The following is a 25200-nucleotide window of genomic DNA, read 5'->3' on the forward strand; positions in this document are numbered from 1 at the left end:
TTTTAGATAGAAATTTTTTTTTTAATTAATGACCCCAACCGTATTTCTTTAGATACAGGAGTTTTGAACTCAAATATTTAGAAGAATACAAGTTAAGACTGCATTATCTGCAACTCATTACCAGTAACATATTGCAAAGCAAACAGCTTGGAAAATGGAAAAAGGAAGGGGAGTGAGAAAGGGAAAAATAAAAGAAGGGAAATAAGTTGATCAAGTGGAAATTTTTTTCTTTTCTTTAAATTATTGGAAACTGTGAAGTCCTTGCAAGCACAGTTCGTTTCTGCAGATTATTTGCCAAACTCATACAAAATGGAACCCAAACGGAGAATCCCTTAAGAACCTGGAGAGGTGCAACATGAAGGGCTACAATTATCCAGTAGCAAGCGGTCCAGCCTTCCATCAACAGAGCTTCTTCCTCAGTTCCCAAGCGTTAGCGGGATGAAAATGTCTCCCCCGTGAATGTTTTCATTACTTTTTTTTTTTATTGAGAAAAAAACAATTTCCGCCTCCTCCCAGCCTCCCACTCCTCCCCCCACACTCCTCTCCCTCTCCCCCCACTCCTCTCCCCCTCCCTCTCCAGTCTGAAGAGCAGTCAGGGTTCCCTGCCCTGTGGAAAGTCCAAAGTCCTCCCCCCTCCATCCTGGTCTAGGAAGGTGAACATCCAATCTGGCTAGGCTCCCACAAAGCCAGAACATGAAGTAGGATCAAAACCCAGTGCCATTGTCCTTGGCTTCTCAGCAGAGCAGCCCTCATTGTCCGCCATATTCAGAGAGTCCGGTTTTATCCCCTGCTTTTTCAGTCACAGTCCAGCTGGCCTTGGTGAGATCCCAAAAGATCAGCCCCACTGTCTCAGTGGGTGGGTGCACCCCTCGTGGTCCTGACTTCCATGCTCATCTTCTCCCTCCTTCTGTTCCTCATTGGGACCTTGGGAGCTCAGTCCAGTGCTCCAGTGTGGGTCTCTGTCTCTATCTCCATCCATCGCCAGATGAAGGTTCTGTGGTGATATGAAAAATATTCATCAGTATGGTTATAGGATAGGGTCATTTCAGGTTCCCTATCCTCAGCTGCCCCAGGAACTAACTGGGGACATCTCCCTGGGGCACCTGGAAGCCCCTCTAGGTCCAAGTCTCTTCCCAACCCTAAGATGGCTCCCTTAATTAAGATATGTGCTTCCCTATCCAACTTTCCTTTATCCCAATCATCCCGTTGCCCCAAGTTCTCCCCATCCTACCCTTCTCACTTTTCTCTCCCCATCTCCCCTTACCCCCCTCCCACCCTACCATTAAGATCCCGATTTTTTGCCTGGCAATCTTGTCTACTTCCCCTACCCAGGAAGATAGCTATATGTTTTTCTTTGGGTTCACCTTCTTATTTAGCTTCTTTAGGATATCCAATTATAGACTCACTGACCGTTATTTAAGGCTAGAAACCAATTATGAGTGAGTACATCCCATGTTCATCTTTTGGGGTCTGGGTTACCTCACTCAGGATAGTATTTTCAATTTCCATCCATTTGCATGGAAAATTTGAGAAGTCATTGTTTTTTACCGCTGAGTAGTACTCTAATGTGTATATATTCCACACATTCTTCATCCATTCTTCCACTGAAGGACATCTAGGTTGTTTCCAGGTTCTGGCTATTACAAATAATGCTGCTATGAACATAGTTGAATAAATGCCCTTGTCATATGATCGGGCATCTCTTGGGTATATTCCCAAGAGTGGTATTGCTGGGTCCAGGGGTAGGTTGATCCCAAATTTCCTGAGAAACCGAAACACTGCTTTCCAAAGTGGTTGCACAAGTTTGCATTCCCACCAGCAATGGATGAGGGAACCCCTTCCTCCACAACCTCCCCAGCAGAGGCTATCATTGGTGTTTTTGATTTTAGCCAATCTGACAGGTGTAAGATGATATGTCAAAGTTGTTTGGATTTGCATTTCCCTGATCGCTGAGGAGTTTGAGCATGACCTTAAGTGTCTTTTGGCCATTTGAAGTTCTTCTGTTGAGAATTCTCTGTTCAGTTCAGTGCCCCATTTTTTAATTGGGTTCATTAGCATTTTAACGTCTAGTTTCTTGCTTTCTCTATATATTTTGAAGATCAGACCTTTGTCTGTTGCGGGGTTGGTGAAGATCTTCTCCCAGTCAGTGGGTTGCCTTTGTGTCTTAGTGACAGTGTCCTTTGCTTTACAGAAGCTTCTCAGTTTCAGTAGGTCCCATTTATTCAATGTTGCCCTTAATGTCTGTGCTGCTGGGGTTATACCTAGGAAGCGATCGCCTGTGCCCATCTGTTGTAAAGTACCTCCCAATTTCTCTTCTATCAGGTTCAGTATGCTTGGACTGATATTGAGGTCTTTGATCCATTTGGACTTGAGTTTTGTGCATGGTGATAGATATGGGTCAATTTTCATTCTTCTACAGGTTGACATCTAGTTGTGCGAGCACCATTTGTTGAAGATGCTTTCTTTCTTCCATTGTATATTTTTAGCTTCTTTATCGAAAATGAGGTGTTCATAGGTTTGTGGGTTAAAATCTGGGTCTTCTATACGATTCCATTGGTCGACTTCTCTGTTTTTATACCAATACCAAGCTGTTTTCAATACTGTAGCTCTGGAGTAGAGTTTGAAGTCAGGGATGGTAATGCCTCCAGAAGTTCCTTTATTATATAAGACTGTTTTGGCTATCCTGGGTTTTTTGTTTTTCCATATAAAGTTGATTATTGTCCTCTCAAGATCTGTGAAGAATTTTGATGGGACATTGATGGGGATTGCATTGAATCTATAAATTGCCTTTGGTAGAATTGCCATTTTTACTATGTTGATCCTCCCAATCCAAGAGCAAGGGAGATCTTTCCACTTTCTGGTATCCTCTTCAATTTCTTTCTTCAATTCCTTAAAGTTCTTGTCAAATAGATCTTTCACTTCCTTGGTTAGAGTTACCCCAAGATATTTTATGCTATTTGTGGCTATCGTGAAAGGTGATGCTTCTCTGATTTCCCTCTCTGCTTCCATATCCTTTGTGTATAGGAGGGCGACTGATTTTTTGGAGTTGATCTTGTATCCTGCCACATTACTAAAGCTGTTTATCAGCTTTAGGAGTTCTTTGGTGGAGTTTTGAGGGTCGCTTATGTAGACTATCATATCATCTGCAAATAATGAAAGTTTAACCTTTTCCTTCCCAATTTGAATCCCCTTGAACCCCTTATGTTGTCTTATTGCTATTGCTAAAACTTCAAGCCCTATATTGAAGAGGTATGGAGAGAGCCTTGTCGTGTTCCTGATTTTCGTGGGATGGCTTTGAGTTTCTCTCCATTAAGTTTGATGTTAGCTGTCAGTTTGCTGTAAATAGCTTTTATTATATTTAGGTATGACCATTGTATCCCTAATCTCTCCAATACTTTTATCATAAAGGGATGTTGAATTTTGTCAAAAGCTTCTTCAGCATCTAATGAAATGATCATATGATTTTTTTCTTTCAGTTTATTTATATGAAGGATTACATTGATAGATTTTCGTATGTTGAACCAACCCTGCATCTCTGGGATGAAGCCTACTTGATCATAATGGATAATTTTTCTAATGTGTTCTTGGATACGGTTTGCCAGTATTTTGTTGATGATTTTTGCGTCGATGTTCATGAGTGAGATTGGCCTGTAATTCTCTTTCTTGGTTGAGTCTTTGTTTGGTTTTGGTATCAGAGTGACTGTAGCTTCATAAAAGGAATTTGGCAATGACTCTTCTGTTTCTATATTGTGAAATACATTAAGGAGTATAGGTATAAGCTCTTCTTGGAAGATCTGGTAGAATTCCGCATTGAAACCATCTGGTCCTGGGCTTTTTTTTTTGGTAGGAAGGTTTTTGATAACCTCTTCTAATTCTTCTCGACTAACAGGTCTATTTAGGTTGTTCACCTGGTCTAGGTTTAACTTTGGTATATGGTATTTTTCTAAAAACGTGTCCATTTCTTTTACATTTTCCAGTTTTGTGGCATATAGGCTTTTGTAGTAAGATCTAATGATTCTCTGAATTTCCTCTGTGTCTGTGGTTATGTCCCCCTTTTCATTTCTGATCTTATTAATTTCCATATTCTCTCTCTGCCGTTTGATTAGTTTGGATAGGGGTTTATCAATTTTGTTGATTTTCTCTAGGAACCAGCTTTTTGTTTCATTGATTCTTTGGATTGTTTTCTGTGTTTCTATTTTGTTGATTTCAGCCCTCAGTTTGATTATTTCAAGTCTTCTACTCCTGCTAGGTGAGTCTGCTTCTTTTTTTCTAGAGCTTTCAGGTAGTCTGTTAAGTCTCCAATGTGAGCTTTCTCTGTTTTCTTTAAGTGGGCACTTAGTGTTATGAACTTTCCTCTTAGGACTGCTTTCATAGTGTCCCATAAGTTTGAATAGGTTGTTTCTTTATTTTCATTGAATTCCAGGAAGACTTTGATTTCTTTCTTTATTTCTTCCTTGATCCATGTGTGGTTCAAAAGTTGACTGCTCAGTTTCCATGAGTTTGTAGGCTTTCTGGGGATAGCATTGTTGTTGAATTCTAACTTTAATCCATGGTGGTCTGATAAGACACAGGTGGTTAGTAATATTTTTTTGTAACTGTGGAAGTTTGCTTTGTTACCGAGTATGTGGTCAGTTTTCGAGAAGGTTCCCTGAGCTGCCGAGAAGAAGGTATATTCTTTCCTATTTGGGTGGAATGTTCTATAGATGTCTGTTAAGTCCATTTGCTTCATTACCTCCATTAATTCTCTTATTTCTCTGTTAGGTTTCTGTCTGGTTGACCTGTCCATTAGTGAGAGAGGAGTGTTGAAGTCTCCTACTATTAATGTGTGCCGTTTTATGGCAGCCTTGAGTTTTAGTAATGTTTCTTTTACGTACGTGGGTGCTTTTATATTAGGGGCATAGATATTCAGGATTGAGACTTCATCCTGATGAATTGTTCCTGTTATGAGTATAAAATGTCCCTCTCTATCTTTTCTGATTGATTTAAGTTTGAAGTCAACTTTGTTAGAAATTAGTATGGCCACACCTGCTTGTTTCTTGGGTCCAGTTGCTTGATAAGCCTTTTCCCAGCCCTTTACTCTGAGTAGGTGCCTGTCGTTGTGATTGAGGTGTGTTTCTTGTAAACAGCAGAATGTTGGATCCTGTTTTCGTATCCAATCTTTTAGCCTGTGCCTTTTTATAGGTGAGTTGAGTCCATTGACATTAAGTGATATTAATGACCAGTGGTTGTTAACTCCGGTCACTTTTTTAGTCGTAGAGTTTGTGTGATTCCCTTCTTTGAGTTGTGCTGGTGAAGGGTCTCTAGATGTTTGAGTTATTGTGGTCATTGTTGGACTCCTTTGTTTGTGATTTTCCCTCTATTACTTTCTGTAAGGCTGGATTTGTGGCTATGTATTGTTTAAATTTGTTTTTATCCTGGAAAATTTTGATTTCTCCATTTATAGTGAATGAAAGCTTGGCTGGGTCTAGTAGTCTGGGCTTGCATCCTTGGTCTCTTAGTTTCTGAAGTACATCTATCCAGGAATTTTTGGCTTTCATGGTTTCCATAGAGAAATCAGGTGTAAGTCTAATACGTTTATCCTTATATGTAACTTGACCTTTTTCCTTTGCAGCTCTTAATATTCTTTCTTTATTCTGTATGTTTTGTGTTTTGATTATTATATGCCGAGGAGATGTTTTTTTTTTTTGGTCCAGTCTATTCGGTGTTCTGTATGCTTCTTGAACCTTCAAAGGAATATCTTTCTTTAGGTTGGGAAAGTTTTCTTCTATAATTTTATTAAATATATTTTCTGGACCCTTGATCTGTACTTCTTCTCCTTCTTCTATCCCAATTATTCTTAAGTTTGGTCTTTTTATTGTGTCCCATATTTCCTGAATGTTTTGTGATGAGAATTTGTTGGTTTTGCTGTTTTCTTTGATCAGTGTGTTTATTTTCTCTATGGTATCTTCAGTGTCTGACATTCTTTCTTCTATCTCTTGTAATCTGTTGTTAGTACTTGTCTCTGTAGTTCTTGTTCGTTTACCCAGATTTTCCATCTCCATTCTTCCCTCGGTTTGTGCTTTCTTCATTGCTTCCATTTCATTCTTCAAGTCTTGAACCGCTTCCCTAACCTGTTTGATTGCTCTTTCTTGTTTCTCTTTGTTTTCTTGCGTGTCTTTGAGCGATTTATTCATTTCCTCTACCATTTTGTTTGTAATCTCTAATTGTTTATGGCAGTTTTTCACCTCCTGTTTAAGGTCCTCTATTATTTTCATGTAGTTCACTTTTGAGTCAATTTCTTCTGGAGTAGGGTGTACAATTCTTCTTATTTCGGGATCCCTGGATTCTGGTGGTGTTATGTTGCCTTTCAGGTTGTTGGAGGAATTCTTGCCTTGGCGCCTTCCCATCTCTTCCTTCAAATGGAGGCAGGAGAGGCCTGGTGTCTTGGTCCAGACTTTGCTGTGATTGACTCTCTGGGTAAATCTCTTCAGTGTAGAAGCAGGAACTGTTCCCGTCCAGATGGGATTCCTTAGCAACTTAACAGGGCCGCCAGTAGCCCAATGCTCCAGGGCCAAAAGGATGAATGGAGCTTGGGGGAGGGCGGTATCCAGAAGAGCACAGGAAGCCTGGCGCAGGAGCTGAAGGTGCCCAGACTCCCTAACAGAGGACCCTGTCCAGTAGGCAGGCACTCACCACTCTGGGTGGGTAGCCTTAGTGTAGGAGCTTAAAACTGTTCTTGAGCACTGGTCCTAGCATACAGCAGGGCAGGGTTGGGGAGGGGTGCTGGGGGGTGGGTCGTGCGAAAGAAAGACAGCCCTGCAGAAGGTTCTAGGGGAGGGGGGTTTGTGCTCTCTTCCGGGACAGCCCGCTCCTGGATAGCACATACTCACCCGTCCAGATGGAATTCCTCAGCAACTCTTTCCATTACGTTTTTATCTGCATCTGGGTGTGCACGATTGAGCACCTTAAGGATGTCAGATGGTTTTGCTCGCATTCGTGTATGAATATAGGCCTTGAGTACTTAATGTCGTAGTGCAGATAGTCCCAGAATGTGTGGATCAGGTTGATGGTGTCTCGAGCAGTGGCATTGGTGTGGCGAGGGGAGAGCACAAAGGTGATGTAGCCAGTGTTGTCACCCACGGCAGCCTCTGTGTCTTTCAGCTCCAGAGGAGGTTCCCTGTGGTTAAAAAGGACCTGGGGGGCTGGGCTCTTTGTCCTTCTTTGAACTCTTGCATGAAGACCTTTCCAATGACAACATCGTCATCATCCTTAAACATCGTGCTGAAGACTACTGTGACTGTCTTTTTTAGATTCAACAGACAATGGATAACCGCTCTGTTCCCTCCTTCCTTATCCTCTTCTTGTGCTAATATTTTGGGAGAAATTAATAGCAACTATCCCCAAACTGGTAGACTTAACCTCATAAAAAACTTCTTGGATTCTTCCTAGAATTGTACGTGATGCTCCAATAACTGGAGCCCTTACGTTCTATACTGATGCCAATAAATCAGGGAAAGCAGGTTACAAGTCAGATGAATTGACTAAGGTGGAACAAAGCCTTTAAAATTCTGTCCAGAAGGCAGAATTATATGCCATTCTTATGGTGCTAAGGGATTTTAAAGAACCTCTTAATATAGTTACAGATTCACAATATGCAGAAAGAGTTATCTTGCATATTGAAACCACTGAATTTATACCAGATGACACAGAGTTGACTTCATTGTTTATCCAGGTACAAGACATAATCAGGAACAGGCTTTGTCCGATGTACATAACACACATCCGGTCCCATACAGGTCTGCCTGGTCCTCTAGCCCAAGGCAACGCTGAGATTGATCAATTATTGATTGGAAGTGTGTTGCAGGCCTCAGAATTTCATAAGAAGCATCATGTCAATAGTAAAGGTCTAAAGAAAGGATTTTCCATTACTTGGCAATAAGCTAAGGACATTATAAAGAGATGTCCTCCTTGTTCTTTCTATAATCAAACATCGTTGCCTGCAGGGAGTAACCCAAAGGGTACTAAGAGAAATGAAATCTGGCAGATGGATGTGTTCCACTTTATGGAATTTGGTAAATTAAAATATGTATACCATACCATAGACACGTATTCAGGTTTTCAATGGGCTACTGCCCTGAGCTCAGAAAAGGCTGATTCAGTAATCACACATTTATTGGAAGTTATGGCCATCATGGGTATACCTGCACAAATAAAGACAGATAATGGTCCAGCATATGTATCTAAAAAATGAAATGCTTTTTTAATTATTATAATATAAAACACATTACAGGTATACCAAATAATCCGACAGGTCAGGCAGTTATAGAAAGATCAAATAGTACTATAAAGGATATGCTGAACAAACAGAAAGGGACCGAAAATACTCCCAGAAATAGATTACATGATGCTTTATTAACCTTGAATTTTCTTAACGCTAATGAGAAAGGGACGACAAGAGCAGAAAGACATTGGATAATGGAAAAGTCTGCTGAACTAAATCATCCGATTTATTTCAAAGATGTGCTGACCTCTCAATGGAAGCCAGGAGATGTGCTATGTTGGGGAAGGGGTTTTGCTCGTTTCCACAGGAGAAGAAAAATTGTGGATACCATCAAAATTAATAAAGTTTCAATTTGAAGAAGAGAAACCTCTTGGAAAGGAGAAATAACAACTCATCCACAATGATGATATTCATACAGGTGGTAAGAAAAACATATAGAATGGGGGCAGGGTTCTGTTCTTATCTCCACAGGAAAACACTCATCTTTGAAAAATTCAAGGGACCCTGGATGTTTGGATACTGACAGATGGAAAAATACCTGCCCAATAGGAAATATCAAGAAAACGGAATGAGTTGTGTAAGTAAAATATATTAAACCATATTTCTAAATTTATAAAGCTGGTTTTGAAGTTGGACTCTGGCTCAGTCCCTCTCCAATTCCAAGCCTATTAGTAAGAGAAAAACCCAGAGTTTCTGGAGTTTCTGTCTCATGTCAAGAGCCATGATATGGGACAGAAAGAAACATGAGTTTAGAAAACATCTTTGCTTTTATTCATATCTATCATACTTTTCATTGAACATATCTATCATGCCTTTCAGTGAATATGTATATATATGTCTATATATGTCTATATGATTAATGTTTAAGTTTTTCACAATGAACAATGTGTTTTTTCCTGGAGTGACATTTGAAGTTTCTAGGAAGAAGATGGGGCCCCATAACAACAACTCCACCTGGTTGATATGACGTCATGATAGTGATAGCGCTACTACAAGACCTGCTTTGGGTACCAGCTGCACAAGACAGTTCCAACTTGGTTAGCTGAAATGGTGCACATCTTATACAACATTTTGGCCAGACCTGCACAAAATACTTAGAGACTATTGGCAATTTTAAAAGACATTGATCTTGAAATTTAACCATCATTTTATTTTCACAGGATCCCCCAGAAAGAACGTCGCCCCTATGACAGCTGGAAGTAATTCTAGAGGATGACGTCCCCTCTCCCAGTAAAGTTTGCCCTTGGGTTTAGGGACATCATTTAGGGGTTTATTATAATTAGTATACGATTGAGGGTTGGGGGAGGAATTTTATAAGCTCAGGGATCATTTTGAAAAAAAAAGAGGGAAGATGGAATAATAGATTTGTAATTGTGAGTTACTGTTTTTAGACAAATATATTGGTATAGATTCTTGTATATTGATACAAAGTTAAATTATATTGACTATTGTATGCATGCATGTTTCTACCTCTGTTTAGAACATTTTTTATGTATTGACATATATTGTATTGATATATATATTGTATATATTTACCATATTGAAGTGTACATTTCTACCTCTGATTAAGATACTTATATAATATTTGTGTATTGATATATATTTACCTACTGCAATGTATATTTGTACATTGTTTATATTTGGAGGTCATTGTCCTCATTTGTTTCACAGTCGTTTATTGTCTTAGTCTTTAAGTTAGATAGATACTGAGAATTATATAGATTAATAGTCATCTAAGTTTGTCATTTATAATTAGACTAATCAGGTTCTTTAGATATATAGAGATTATACTCAGTAGAGATAGATAATCTTCAACTTCTTCAAAGAGCTGTAGAAAATGGCCTTTATTCTAACTCAGAGTTTTGTGGTAGTGAGACACAATTGCTCCTGGCAACACCACTCTATTCCCGAGAGAATGTTGAGCACCAAAGACACTCCACCTGGGGCCTTTCTTTTTGGCAGAACTAGCCTTGGGGCAAAGAAATGCCCATACCTCAACCACTGACAGAGATACAGAGCATGCATCAATGGATAAAACAGGACTGTCATATCCTGCCAAGACAGGGTAAGATAGTTTTGAAAAAGTTGCTTGCCTTTGAAAATGGTATGTCAGTTATGTTAGGCCTTAGCCAAAGTTGGTTGCTTCAATGCTGCTAACGTGACTTTGGGTGATTGCCCAGGTAGCTAGTTGTCTCTGTGATTTGTTGCATGTTTTGGAAGTTGTTTTACTGAACTTCCTAATTACCCAGGTAACATTATTTCCCTTCTCAGATCTTTGATGGGGTTGAAGACTATATAAATGTAGTTACTTTCTCTCATGACTTGGCCAAATTATTTATTATACAAGACCTAAGCTAGTTAGAATAGGATATTTGTACTTATTGTATATAATTTCATAGTAGGTTTAGAACTCTCTTATTTAAACAAAAGGGGGAGGTGTTGCAGGAGGTCCTCCTACTCCTCCAGCCTATAGCCGCTGAGATACCAGCCCATTGGGGCGTGGTCTCTCTCCCTTTTAAAAAGAGGCCACTTCCCTCCTCGCTCTCTCTTACTATCTGCTCCGCTTTACTGACTAGAGTCCCTTTCTGATTTCGCAGAGGGCTGTTGTCTTGGACGGTGATCTGTAAGTTATTTCCCCTTTAAATAAATACCATCCTATTAATCATAATTCCAAACTGGTGTGGCATTGTTTGTGACTTACGCCTTCAGAACTGGAAATATTTCTCAAAGACAGAGGCAAAGCAATTTTGCTTCAACATGCCAGCCTGCTGCACGATAGAATCCTTGGATGCAGGCAGATTTTCAAGGTCATATAGCAAAGAAACATTGTATCCCGATTCTGGGTTTACCAAGAAACTCCCATATACTCTCTTTAATAAGTCATCAGCACCATGTGCCTGAAGTTCCTTGTAGAATTTCAAAGGAATACTGACCATCACCTGTAGGGTTAAGCCAGCTCCTTAGGGGCGGGCTTGCCTAGGGCGAATGTTGACTGATAAAACGGAGCTTGCGGGAGCCTGTGCTTCCCTTTTCCTGCTTCCTGTGCTACGCGGGAACCTCGGTTCTGTAAGTTTATTTCTTCATTAAAGCTGTATGTATTTCTTTACAATCTGCCTGCATTTATTTACGCCGCTACAATCACCTTTGTTTTGTCTCCATTAGGATTTGAAATATGATAAAGGACACTATCAAAATCTGCAAATGTTACTTCTACAGCTTCTGGTTTGTTTCCAAAGGCCGTGTTCTGGAAGGAGAGTGAGATCTCCTCGATGATGCAATTGTTCACCTCCAGCAGGATCATGGCAGAGGCTGCCCCTGAAGCTTTAACCCGCCTGCCAAGCCGCCACTGCCTCCACCGCCGCCTCACCCACGATCCCGGTCCCCCGAGAAAGGTTTTTACTGGGCTTTAACCTTTAAATCTCTCTCTTGCTCAGATGAGTCACTTACTCAGATTGTTCACCGTTTAGGTGATGAGCTGTCTCTTAATGTCACACTTGATTCTTGGTGTTTGTGTCTGCAGGATAGACTTTTTTTCCAGCTAGGATCTGAAGTGTTTCCCAAATTTGTCATCAGGCCTTGAGATAGAAAGAAATATGTATTTTAAAAGAAATATATAGATTTGCCCATATTATTTATATTTTAACCTGTGGTTACCTGACTAGGAGAATTTGCTATGCTCAAATGGCATGCAATGATCAAGGTCATATAGAGCACTAAGGTTGTTTTCATCTCTGAGCATGCCTTTGTGTTTGAGAGCTTTACAGTAATTGTCCCAGATTCTCAGAGAGTGCTGACAACATTCTGTGATTCTTCAGTCTTTTCCTTCGGAATGGTACTTTTGATGGAAAGGGATGACACATAGTAGCATTGGCCATAAGCCTTTTGAGAGTGTGCTCTTTCTTCATTTAACCTAGACAGTGTGAATACAGTAATTGGGAGAAGTTTGGAGCTTGCTCATTAAGCATGTTATATAGTATACAAATTGAGAGAAAATACATTGGGTGAAAGTAATTTTTATAGTTAAACTTGGAACATGTAAGGTTAAGCAGTGTTCTGGGAATTTTTCTTGTGGCATTGTAGGGGGTGAATGGATCTACAAATGTTTGAAAAATCTGGAAACTTAGGATAAGTTTATATTAACAATAAATATGTCATTACATCTGCATTATAGAGTTTTAAGGAATTTTATACTCTTATTTATTATACTTCCCTGAAATTAATGATTAGGCCTATTGCTTGAATTTAAACATACTTCTGAAAAGCGTTTAGAGATTGATGAGCATTTAGTGTATAATTTGCTTAAAAATAACTTTGTCACATACCTAGATTTTTCTAGGCTTGTATACACTATAAGCTTTTTTCAGTTTTTTTTTTAAATATCATTAGTTAATTTTTTTCTTTCTGAGACTGGGTCTCAATATGCAGCCCTGACCTACCTAGAATTTGCTAAGGAGACCAGGCTGGCTGCAACTTGCAGAGATCCAAATGCCTCTGCCTCTCAAGTGTTGGGATTAAAGTTATAAGCTACCACATTTGTCAAGTTTTAGATGTCTTAAGAAGTAGTTGTTCTCACATGAATTTAGTTTAGATATTTTGTATTTATTTGATTTAAAAATCTTGTTCTTTTCTAGATTCCATATTATAATTATTTAAAATATTTCAATGTTTATAGTTTTATAAATAATATAATGCCAAGTTTAAATGGAGAATAACTTTATTACTGTATGCCTTCTTTTTCAGTTATGTGCACAGTGAACATATATGTTTATTATTCTTTTAAAATTTGACATTATGAACATTTTTAAAAATATGAGCATATAATTCAAATTTAGTTTTAGATGACTGTAATATATTATGCTTATCACCTGTTTTTTTTGTGTTGAATATTTAGTTTGTTTCTAATGTCTGCTATAGAGAATACTGATAAAAAATTTTCTTCAAATGGACTGAAATTTACTTTGAATCTTTTGGACGAGAATACTGATAAAAACTTTTCTACAAATGGACTGAAATTTACTTTAAATCTTTTGGACAAATTTCCAAAGAATATATTACTGAACAAAAAGTCTGAAAGTTTTAATATATATTTTAATACATATGTATATATATACTTTATATTTATTTGCATGAGCATATTTAAATATGTATAAATATATTTAGCTAAATAAATGTATTTATTACATATGTGGTATTTTATTTGTTTTCATAAATACCAAATAGTGGCGGACAAGTAAAATAACTCAGAGTCACACAGCTAGGTGGCTCCAGGGTCTGAGTTTTCTTTGTAATCCTACATGTTTTGATGATCTTGCCAAGTGGCTCTTTCAAATGAGTATCACACCTTTTTTCAGTCAATTTCATTGTAATGATTAGTATCCAATAATCTTTTTTAATACTAAATTTAATAGACAAAAATGATACATGTTTATTCCCTGGAAGTACATGATAAGTAAGATTAACTTATAAGTTAAACTATGTTCATCGGAAAAGCTTTCCTGTGTGATAGGTATGGTTCATGACCACATACAAAACAGTGCAAATTGGCTATGGCTACATATCATGGAGGTTTCTAGAATGAATTAATCTTTGGGGAATGACCATATTGTTTATTAACTTTAAAATAGCATTTAACTTTAACATAATAAAATTACATATAACAAAACAGGTATCAAGCAAGAATTACAATATTTATATTTACTTTATCTGTTATCATAAGTAAGGAAAACTATAACTATCTATTTTTCTTCAACTATATCAAAGACTCCATAAAGATAGAATGTTACCTAAGAAAATAGGAAGTACATTGTAAACAACTTCCAAAACTCTAGAAATCACAGAGACATCTCACTGTCTGGTCAGTTACCAAAGTTCTTCTCTATTATTGTGGCATCCATCTTCAGCCTATAGGCCGATAGTATCCAGCATACTTTTTCATGAAGCATGAAATTTCAAAGACAATTCTGCCTATATTGGTAGTTTGCCAGTCACCTTCTTCTGTATTCTGAAGAATGTCTTGCGGATTCTTTCATGAAGCAGGAACTCCAAAGGATCGTCTCACCTTTAGGCAAGTTCAGCAGTCATTTCTCGATGGGTTCTGCATGTCCAGTTCAACTAACAAACTCCATAAGGACACTTTTCAATGCCCATCATTTTCTTAAAGAAGCTGATGCTGCCAGGAGCAGATGTGTCTCACTGTCATGAAAAGTCTTAAGTTCATTTACATTTTAAATGTCTCTGAAAGATCTGAAGAATACCTATCCAACACTAATACATCTCTGTACATCTAGAAAGTCTAACATGACTACAAGCTTGACTATTATAGATAAGAATCTATTAACATATATTTCTTAATTATACATTACATTTTTAAATGAGCTACGCAAAAACAATACCTTAATCAAGATCAGCTATATATAACAAATTTACCTTAAATTTGTATCAATATAGCAAGATCCATACAAATGCAAACTACCCCCCTCTATATCTTAAACCCCTCTAAGTGTAAAGAAGCATTTACAAACAATATTTGAGAATATGGGCACAGTACTGTCCGAACTCCTTTCTGCATTTTATAGGGAAAAGAATTTTCTTTGTTAGGGGTGTTTACAGCAACCTTTCAGGAGGTTTTGATCCATTAAACCATATTGGTCTGGAAGCAATCCACAGGTTCTCATCTTCTGTGAAAACTAAAGAAGAACCTCCTTTCTAAAGCAACATACCCTCAGACTAAAATTTTGGAATCAAGATACCTTTATGTTGGTTTAACTTAGCAGTTCATACAATGAAATGTCTCTCTGTACTTAGCTCTTTCACAGTCAAAAAATTCAAAGAAAACACACTAATATACATAATCTAAACTCTTTGTGTATTTTCCATCTTTACGTGGCTTAATTTTCTTTACTCCTTTTAATCTATGACTGTCTATACTCTGTCTCTTTAAAGACATTTTCACTTATTTTTCAACTCTGTTTTTTTCTCTCTTCCAAGCATACTCTTTTTTCTCTCTTTTAAGCCTACGTACATTTATCCAACACTGTGACCCATTTCGAGTTCTTTTATGTCTGAATCTGTCTTTATTGCCTTATCTGTAATTCTTTACTGTCTGGAAGAGCTTTTAAAATGGTAAGCAGATCAGTTTCAGTTGCTCTGGATGCTGCCTGTGCCTCTCTCCACTTTCAAAATGGTAGACATGCCATTACTGCCAGGTCTCAGAAGAGCTGCACTTAGCACTTTAACTCTGAGAATGAATGTGCAGCAAATGAACCCTTTTTATCTGAGTAATAGCTAAATCTGCCATACAGCACACTGCACGACCTAGAAATATCTCTGTGTATGGTGACAGGAATCTGCCATGCTCTCCTGCTTGTGCACACATAGTAGAACTGATCTACCAACTGCCCAGGAGGAGAGAGCTGAGCCATGGGCATGGTTGCAGTTTCTTTCCTCTAGACCCTGAGTAGGCACACAAACACCTGAGCCCACAAATGCCAATAAAAAGCTCCATAGCTAGAGTTTGCACTGGCAGCATGGAATAACCACACAGAAACTATATTAATTAAATCACTGCTTGGTGATTTAATACCTCTCACTTGTTATTGGCTAACTCTTACATATTAATTTAACCCTTCTCCATTAATCTCTGTATCACCATGAGGTCGTGGCCTGTCAGCGAAGATTCAGCACATCTATGGTGGCAAACCCATGGAGATGCTCAAATGGGCTGGTATCTTAAAGGCTACTGGCTGAAGGAGCAGAATGTGCTCCCACATTACCTCCCATTTTTATTTAAATAAGAGAGTTCCAAACCCAATACAAAACTATATACACTAGGAACAGATAGCAAGAATAAATAGAATTACACCCGGCATAAACAATATTAAGCAAGGAACATACGCTAAATGTTTTAATAAACATTCTATCTTATGGAGTCTAAGTCTTCTATAGGAAAGGCTTGGCTAGATCATAAGAGTACAGTAACTACGACTATCTAATCTTCAACCTCATTGAAGGCCTGAGAAGGGAGATAATATTACTTGAGCAGGCAGGAAGTACAATCAGGTAACTTCCAAAGCAAGTGATATATGATGGAGATAATTAGCCAACTGAGCAATCACCCAAAGTCTCACTTTGCAACATTGAAGCAACCAAATTTGGCTAAGGCCTAACTTAACTGACAGACCATTTCAGAGGCAGGAAAGTTTTCAAAACCGTCTTACCCTGTCTTAGTAAGATTTGACAGTTCTGCTTATCCATTTCCGGATACTATGTAACTTGTCAGTAGTTGAGGCAGTGTCAGTTCCTTGTCCAAAGGCCAGTTTTGCCAAGAAGAACACAAACTCCAAGTGGATTGTCTTCAGTGCTCAACATTCTCACGGGAATAGATTGGTGCTGTCAGAAGCAATCATGTCTCATGTCAACAGAACCCTAAATTATTAAAATGCCATTTTCCACAGATCCTTGAAGTGGTTGAAGATTACCTAACTGGACATAATATAATCTCTATGTATTTAAAGAACCTAATTTATCTGACCGTATGTATAACAAACATGAACAACTATTGACCTATAATAATTAATACCTGTATAACTTAAAGACTAAAACTTCATGTCAGAATATTAAATAATTTGTAAACAAATATGTAACAAATGAGAATGATGACCTCAAAATATAAACAATCTATAAGTATCTTAATCAGGGGTAGCAGTAATATATAATACAATATGAAAATATACCCTAAAAGTTGTATCAGTATACAAAATGTTCTAAACCGAGACAGAAACACACATACATACAATCTGACAAAAGAACTTTGTATAGATGTATAAATAATGTAAACAAAAGTAACAAATACAATTTGAACTTGTATCAATATACAAAAACTATACCAATGTAAATTATCCATAAATAATAGCTCACAAGTTTCACTCTATTACCCACTATTACCGTCCCCCCCTTTCTTTGAACAAACATAGATTTCACCCCAACCCTCTGTCTTGTATGAGTAATAATATCAACCCCTAAACAGTGTTCCCAACTCTAAGGACAAACTCTTTGGGGAAAGGGGAATGTCATCTTTTAGAATTACTTCCTGCTGTCACGGGGGTGATATTCTCTGAAAAGAATCCTGTAAAACTTAAGTGGTGCTTAAGCTCCAAAATTACTGTCTAGCACAGCTGCAAACAATTTCTGAGCAGTCAATGTGTTTTGGTTAGTTTTTGTTTTTATTTTCAAAGTTTTCATTTGGAGTTCTGCCAGAATATAAGAAGGTGAACCATTTCAGCAGCTCGTACCCATAAAAGCGGTCTTATAGTAGCGCTGTCTATATCACGATGTTATCTCAATTAGGTGCAATGGTTGCTGTGGGGCCTCATCTTCTTCCTCTAAGTTTACAGCAGGAAAAGGATCTGTAGGAAAATCTATTGTTCATCATGGAAAACTTAAACATCGTTCATATAAACATACATACAATGAAGAATATGATATAGACAAAATAGGCATGGAGAAGGTAAACTTTTTTCTAAAATCTTCCTTCTGTCTTATAACAGATGGCTCGTGATATGAGACGGAAACTCTGAACATTCATTTTAACAACAAGCTTGGATTTAGAGAGGTACAAAGCCACTTCAAAACCAGATATACACACATATGTGTGTGTGTAAATTGTAAGTGTAAACAGTACCTGGATTCATAAGCCATATTTTGTTTTCTAGATGTCTCTTAGTGGAGAATCATTTTTCCTTCTGTCAGCAGATTATAGAAAGAGCAAGTAGGACACCTCTTTATAATCTCCTTAGCTTGTTGCCATGTAATAAAAAACTCTTTCTTTAAATATTTTCTATTGACGTGATTTTTTTTATAAATTTCAGAGGCCTGCAACAGGTTTCCAATCAATAATTGATCAATTTCTGCATTATCTTGTGCTAGAGGACCTGGCAGACCCATATGGGATTGAATGTGTGTTATGTACAAAGACAAAGTCTATTCCTGATCATGTCTTGCACCTGTATAAACAATGAAGTCAATTATCTATTAACAGGTATAAATTCAGCAGTTTCAATATGCAATATTGAATATCTTTTCACATATTGTAATTTGGTAAGTATATTAAGAAATTCTATAAAATCCCTTATCACTATAAGAATGGCAAATAATTTCACCTTCTGGACAGAATTATAAGGGCTTTTTTCCACCTTACTCAATTAGTCTGATTTGTAATCTGCCTTCCATGATTTATGAGCATCAGTATGAAATGTATAGGCTCCAGTTATCAGAGCATCATATATGATATGAGAAAGAATCCAAGAAGTCCTCTTTCTGGGGTTAAGTCAATTGCTTTGGGGATAGTTGCTATTAATTTCTCCAAAAATTTAGCACAAGCTCTTTGTCATGGTTTATTTTCATCCCATAACTTTTTATTTCATCAGTAGTGAAAGGCACTATAATTTCTGCTGGGTCTATACCTGCTAGCAGACAAAGTCTCAATTTACCTTTTATAATTAATTCAATGACTTTTTCCACATAAGTTTTTAATTTTTTACTTGGTTTATGTGGTAAAAAGATCCATTCTAAAATAATATCTTCCTCTTCATTAAAATTCCCATAGGAGAAATTCTGGAAGTCAGTATGACAAGAATACAACTAGGATTTTGATTCACCCTATCCACATGTGCTTCCTGCAATTTTTTCTCAACAATTGTCAGTTCCTTTTCTGCTTCAGCTGTGATTCTCTGAGACTATTCAAATCTTTATTACCATCTAATGCTTTGTTTAAATGAATTATTAGATCAGGTGTTATTGCAACAGCTGGTAGTAGGCTGGAAATGTCTCCTAACAATCTTTGAAAGTCATTAAGAGTCCGTAACTGGTCTCTGCTAATTTGTGTCTTTTGGGTCCTAATTTTTTGTAAACCTATTTTATAACCTAGATAACTGACAGAATCTCCTCTCTGTATTTTTTCAGAAGCATTCTACAATCCCTATTTAAGTAAAACTATCTTTAATTCTTCAAACATTCTTTCTAAAGTGTTATAGACATCCATGTAATGGTAAATTATAGGAAATTGCTTACATATTATTTCGAATGGCTGACTTACAAAGTATTGACACAGGGTGGGGTTGTTGAGCATTCCTTGTGGGAGGACAGTCCACTGGTACCTCCTAGTAGGCTGAGAATTATTACAAGTAGGCACTGTGAAGACAAACTTTTCTCTATCTTTTTCTTGTAAAGGTATAGTGAAGAAACAATCCTTTAAATCAATAAAGATGAGAGGCCATCACTTTGGTAATGGAGAGGGCAGAGGAATTCCAGATTGCAGAGGGTCCATTGATTGAATAACCTTGTTGATAGTTCTAAGATCTGTCACCATTCTCCATTTTCCAGATTTTTTTCCTTAACAAATAAAGAAGAATTTTAAAATATACAAGATAGATTCTTGTATATGTCAGGCATCTAATTGCTCTTGTACCAGCTGTTCTAAAGCCTGAAACTATTCCTCAGCTAGGGGCCATAGCTTAACCAATATTGGTTTCTCAGTCAACCATTTTAAAGGCAGGGCTGTTGGTACATCTAAAGGGTTATCAATTGCGTTGTGTCCTTGTACAGCCCAGAAGGCCACTGTTCATCATCTGTAATATCTTCTAACAGTTTCCTCAGAAACATAAGCTTTAGGGGCTTCAGGAATATTAATCTGGGTATTCCATTGCTGCAGTAGGTCATGACCCTACACAATCACTGCAATTTTGGATATATATGGCCTTAGTTTTCCTATTTGCCCTTCTGGCCCTGTGCATTCAACCCATATTGTGCTTTGTCATAGCCAAGATAGGGTTCCAATTCTCATGGACTGAACATCTACCTCCTGAAGAGGCCAATTTAGATGCCAAGATTTTGTATTAATGATACTTACATCCACACTATGTCTAATAAGCCTTCAATAAAAATGCCATTTATACACACTTTTAGCTTTGGTCTTGGTCATTTCTAGAAGTCTGCCAGAATATAACTTTCCTCTGTCTCAGCAGAGCTCTTGACTCATTCTCCACATTTATCTCATCATTCAGACCAGTATTGCTTTTGACAGCAAGCATGGGACTGTTTAATTTTCCTGACAAGACTCATTCTCCACAGTAACTGGAAATGACTGGACCTCATTTGTCATGGCGGCCTGCGAGAGTCCCCCACTCCCCATGCTGTTTCCCAACGACATCAGATTACCTTGTCTATATTTTGTTGACCTAAATTCATTGGTCCAATGTCAGCCTTTGCCACACCTCCTACATATGCCTAAAGGCTGAGACCTCCTATTTCTGTCATTTCCAGAAGAGTCATTATTCCTGGAAACCCATTGCCTACACTCCCTTCTCATATGTCCCATTCTACCACAGTTAAAACATCTGGCATGTTGATGTCTTCTCTTACCATTGTAAATTGATTCTCCTACCCACACTTCAGTACCATAGTCAAGTGTCTCGACATTCAATGTTTGTAAAACTCATTCATCCATGGGTGCTGATCTGATCTTTCAAGGCCCCAGGATCTCTTTGCACTCTATGTTGGCATTCTCATAAGCCAGAGATTCAATTATTATATGTCTAGCTTCTGGGTCAGTTATACTTATTTCTACATCCCTAGTTAATCTTTGCAAAAACTCAATAAAAGTTTCTCTCTGACCCTTTTTAACCATAAGATATGATTCAACTCCTTTTCCTAGTTCCTGAATTCTATCCCAAGCCTTTAAAGCTGCTGTGGTCCGTAGGGACAAGGTGTGGTCATTATAGAGAGCTTGATCCTGAGGATCAGAGTAAAGTCCTTCACCTAGAATTTGATCTAGGGAAATTTCAGTTCCTTTCACTTTTTCTTGTTGCTCTAAAATTCTTGCTTCCTCTTTAAGAAAGCATCTCCAATGCAATTGTGGTCCACATTCTAGAACAGCTGAGCTTAACTGAGCCCAATCATGAGTTGTGGCTTTGCTACTGAAAGCCCACGTTTTAACCATTTCCCTAACATAAGATGAATGTAGTCTGTAAGCTACAATTGCTTGTTTAATTTCTTTTTAATCGGTGTTGCGTATGGGCTCCCTTGTATATTCCTTGACAAGCTTAGGGTATTTGGAGCTGGATACATTTTCTGATGTTACTACTGAAAAGTCAGGTATAACTCTGGGAAAGCTATCCTGGAGAGTTTTACATACTGATGAAGTTAAAATTTGCATTTATACCTTTTGCTCCTGGTCATCAAAGTTGATAATTCCCTCAATCTTTTCAAATCTGTTTACCACTGCATTTTGAAAGTCTAGACCTCCTGTCCAGTATTCTGCTCTAATGCCCTCATGGAGGATTCTAAGGTATAAAGTCTGTCTAGTAGAGATAATGTCTCATCCTTGGACATAATCGTCATGGCGTGCATTTTACCTTCTTGGAGAGACATTCTATAAGTCAATCTGTCATACCACTTCAGCAGAGTCTGATTAATACATTCAACAGTGCCAATTCTCTCAAAGAATGTTTCAGCACCCACTGCCATGACTAACTTTTATGTTCCAAATCAGCTGTTTCCTTATCCAGAGTGCTTAATCTCTCTCTAAATGAACTACTTTTATGTGTCAAATCAGCTGTTTCCTCCTCTGGAATGCTGAATCTCTCTTTAAATGAATTACTATTATATGCCAAATTAGATTTTGCTTTCTCCAGAGTGTTGAATCTCTCTTTAAATAAATTACTATCGGACTGTACCTTTTCCAAAGATATCTCAGTTGACAGAGTCTTGTTAAACAAAGTCCTAGTATTCTCCTTCAGATGTGCAATCTCTCTTTCAAAAAGTTTGTTATTAGTCTGTACCACTTCTAAAAGCACCTCATTCAACTGGGTTTTGGTATTCAAAGTGTTTGTTTTCTCTTGTAGATGTATGACTTCCTCTTTAAGAAGCTTGGTACCAGTCTGTACAGTGGTTAAAAGTACCTCAGCTGACTTGACAATTGTTAGTTGAGGTGATTGTGTCTTTTTTCAGATTTCCAACTTCTTTCCTAAGAAGCTAGGATTCAGTCTGTAAAGACTGCACCTTTTTCCTTTTGTCAAACCATATTTTTCAGAAAAAATATTGAGTACAAAACTAAACCCTAGAAATAGGGATAGCAATGTAGGAGGGACATCATATGCATACTTGTAAGACCTCACACATGATGTAAATGAAAAGGCTATTGAAAGCTTGGATGATTAGATTGTCTGACATATTGCCCGTTTTAGATCAGTACCTTATGGATTATAGTTAGACTAATAAATCTCACCTGTGGTCTAATCAGCTGGAGTAGATGCAATAACTGTTGCCTGCCAGTAGGTGTTGTGGTGCACTTGAATCCACTTGCTCAGTTCATATCTTATGGTTGCTTAATAGTGGATCGTGTCATGAGTCTACTGCTTCTCCTAGTACATGGTTGTTAAATAGATAACAATGGAAAACTATCTGGCATTTAGCTAGATGATAACAAAGTCTGGGTGCAACCATTGGCACATTGCATTCTTCTCATTTTGTGATGCAGTGTTGAGGTTGAGCTTTTCTGTCTAGTTTCTGCTCTAGTGCATCCTTGTTTCTTTCAAGCTCCTCCCTCAGGACCAGTCCTTCTGCCCAAGTGCTACCTCTTTAAATATTATCCATATCACCAAATACTTTAGTAGAGTAGGCAAGGCAAGTGGGTAGTAGCAATCTGTACAGAGGGTCCTCATTCCCATAAGAAAGCAGACTGAGAAATCCATAGGGAACAGGCCAATAAGTAGTGATCCTCCTTGGCTTCTCTCTCTCTCTCTCTCTCTCTCTCTCTCTCTCTCTCTCTCTCTCTCTCTCTCTCTGTGTGTGTGTGTGTGTGTGTATGCGCGCGCATATGTGTGTTTGTGTGGGTTGAAAGACAAGGTATAAATGTAGAGGTCAGAGGGCACCATCTGGGAGTTGGTTTAATTCTCCTATCATTGATTCCAGGTATGGAATTCAGTTTATCAGGCTTGTATGGAAAATGGTCTTAGTTGCCGAGACATTTCAGTGGCCCTATTCTCAGGGTTTCTTCCTGGTAACATTCTTTCCATTAAAAAGTAAAACAGAGAAGTGTTTCTTATATTCTTCTCACCTCTTAAATAAGCAAATGCTTGTAAAATGATAGCTATTAAGAAAACATACGGATGTGCATGCGGCTTGGGCATAGTGTGAGCTTGCCTCATACATGGAAGGAAGGCTCCAGGTCTTCTCTCTAACACTAAGAAAAAACAAGAACATTTTAAGGTAACTAAATATTTTTCAGTACAGTCAGTAATTGTATAAAACATAAGTCCCTGCTTTCCTTATTCCATTGGGTCCAGAATAAATCCTGCTGTTGGATTTATTCCCAGGTGTTGTATATAACCATATATAGGCCTATAGGAAATTTTCTTCAGAATGTATAGATTTGCTATGACTCAACACTAGAATGAGAGCCCAGTGTCACAGGGGGCAATGGATCTCAAGAGACATTTTGTTAGTATTTATGCACACCCTGTCAGAGCACCTCATGCCCTATGCCTGGCTGTACAGCAAATGGTACCCTGTCCCATTAAGAGATGCTCTGGCTACTCCAAGTCTCTCTAGTGCTCTCTCTTCCTCCTTCCTTCCCTCCCTTCCTCCCTCCCTCCCTTCCCATACGCTCTTTTTCTCTTTTCTCCCCACTGAGGCAAGCAGGTCTCAGCCTCTTTCCTTTCTCCCTCCTCTCTCTCTCTCTCTCTCTCTCTCTCTCTCTCTCTCTCTCTCTCCCTTCCTCCTGTCCTTTCCTCTCATTTACACTCCCCTTCCATCTGCATGGCATATTTGTCTTTCCCTTATGAGCCGTGGTTTGAACCTATGGGACCGGGAAAGATTTCCAAATGTCCTATTGGCACACTGGGAGTTCTTTAACACCATCAACCCTCAAGTACTGCAAATCAAAGCTCAATGAGTTGATACTTGATATCATTATGATGGTGAAAATACAAAAGATAAGTCAATCATGGTGGCACAGCTCTGCAATCCCAGCACTTGGTAGAGGAAAGCGTGTGTGTGTGTGTGTGTGTGTGTGTGTGTGACATATATGAGGTTGAAGCTGGACAACAAAATCTGGTATAAAAATTGAGAAGTAGATGTTGCATGCTGAGGTCACAGGTAGAGCACTTGTCTAGCATGCACATGCACAGATGCTGGGACACATGTGAAAGAGTAAAGATACTGGAGAACAGGAACCTGCTATGTTATTGCTGAAATTGTAGATGAAGATAGTGCAGCCACTAGCGCCTGATCATTTACAAAAGAAAGAAGGGTGAAACCCTAATTACCTACTGCTTGATGAGTGGGTAAACAAAGGGTGGTATGTTAATACAATGGTCTAGTTTCTAGCCATGAAAAGAGGTAGAGAGCTGATACATCCTATAACATGAATAAATATCTCAAACCTTAAGCTCAGTCGAAAGTAGCCAAAGGACTGAAGAATGGGACACTTCTTTATTAGATGATTTGATTTCTATTAAATACCCAGAATGAGACACTTGAAGCAAAAAGTTATATTGGTAACTGATAGGGGGTGGGGTCTGGGTGAACGAAGAGTAACCACTCACACATAAAGGGTTTTTGTCTCGAATGATGAAAATATTTTAAAAATTAATAGGGTGATGGTTGCATAATTTTAAGAACATACTAAAAAACTACTAGGTTGTATACTTTAAAAGAGTGAACTTACTACATAAATTACGTCTCAATATTTATAGATCACATTTCTTTCATGTCTATGTATGTTTTGTCTGCATGTATGTATGTGCATGTATGTATGTCTGCATGCATGTATGTGTGCATGTCTGGGGCCTGCAAAGATACAAGAGGGTGCTAGATCCCCTAGAAATAAATTTACAGATGTCTGTGAGCTTCCTTCCATGTAGGTGTGGTTTTAGGTTGAAGGG

At 38.1% G+C, this 25200-nt stretch overlaps 1 pseudogene; it reads right to left on the reverse strand.

Moving 5' to 3' along the window:
- Positions 1 to 252: 252 nt before the first annotated feature.
- On the reverse strand, positions 253 to 11579 carry LOC142832825 (actin-related protein 2/3 complex subunit 2-like; annotated as a pseudogene).
- Between the last annotated feature and the right edge of the window lie 13621 nt (positions 11580 to 25200).

This window comes from Microtus pennsylvanicus, chromosome 12, assembly GCF_037038515.1.
Source record: "Microtus pennsylvanicus isolate mMicPen1 chromosome 12, mMicPen1.hap1, whole genome shotgun sequence".
Lineage (NCBI taxonomy): Eukaryota > Metazoa > Chordata > Mammalia > Rodentia > Cricetidae > Microtus > Microtus pennsylvanicus.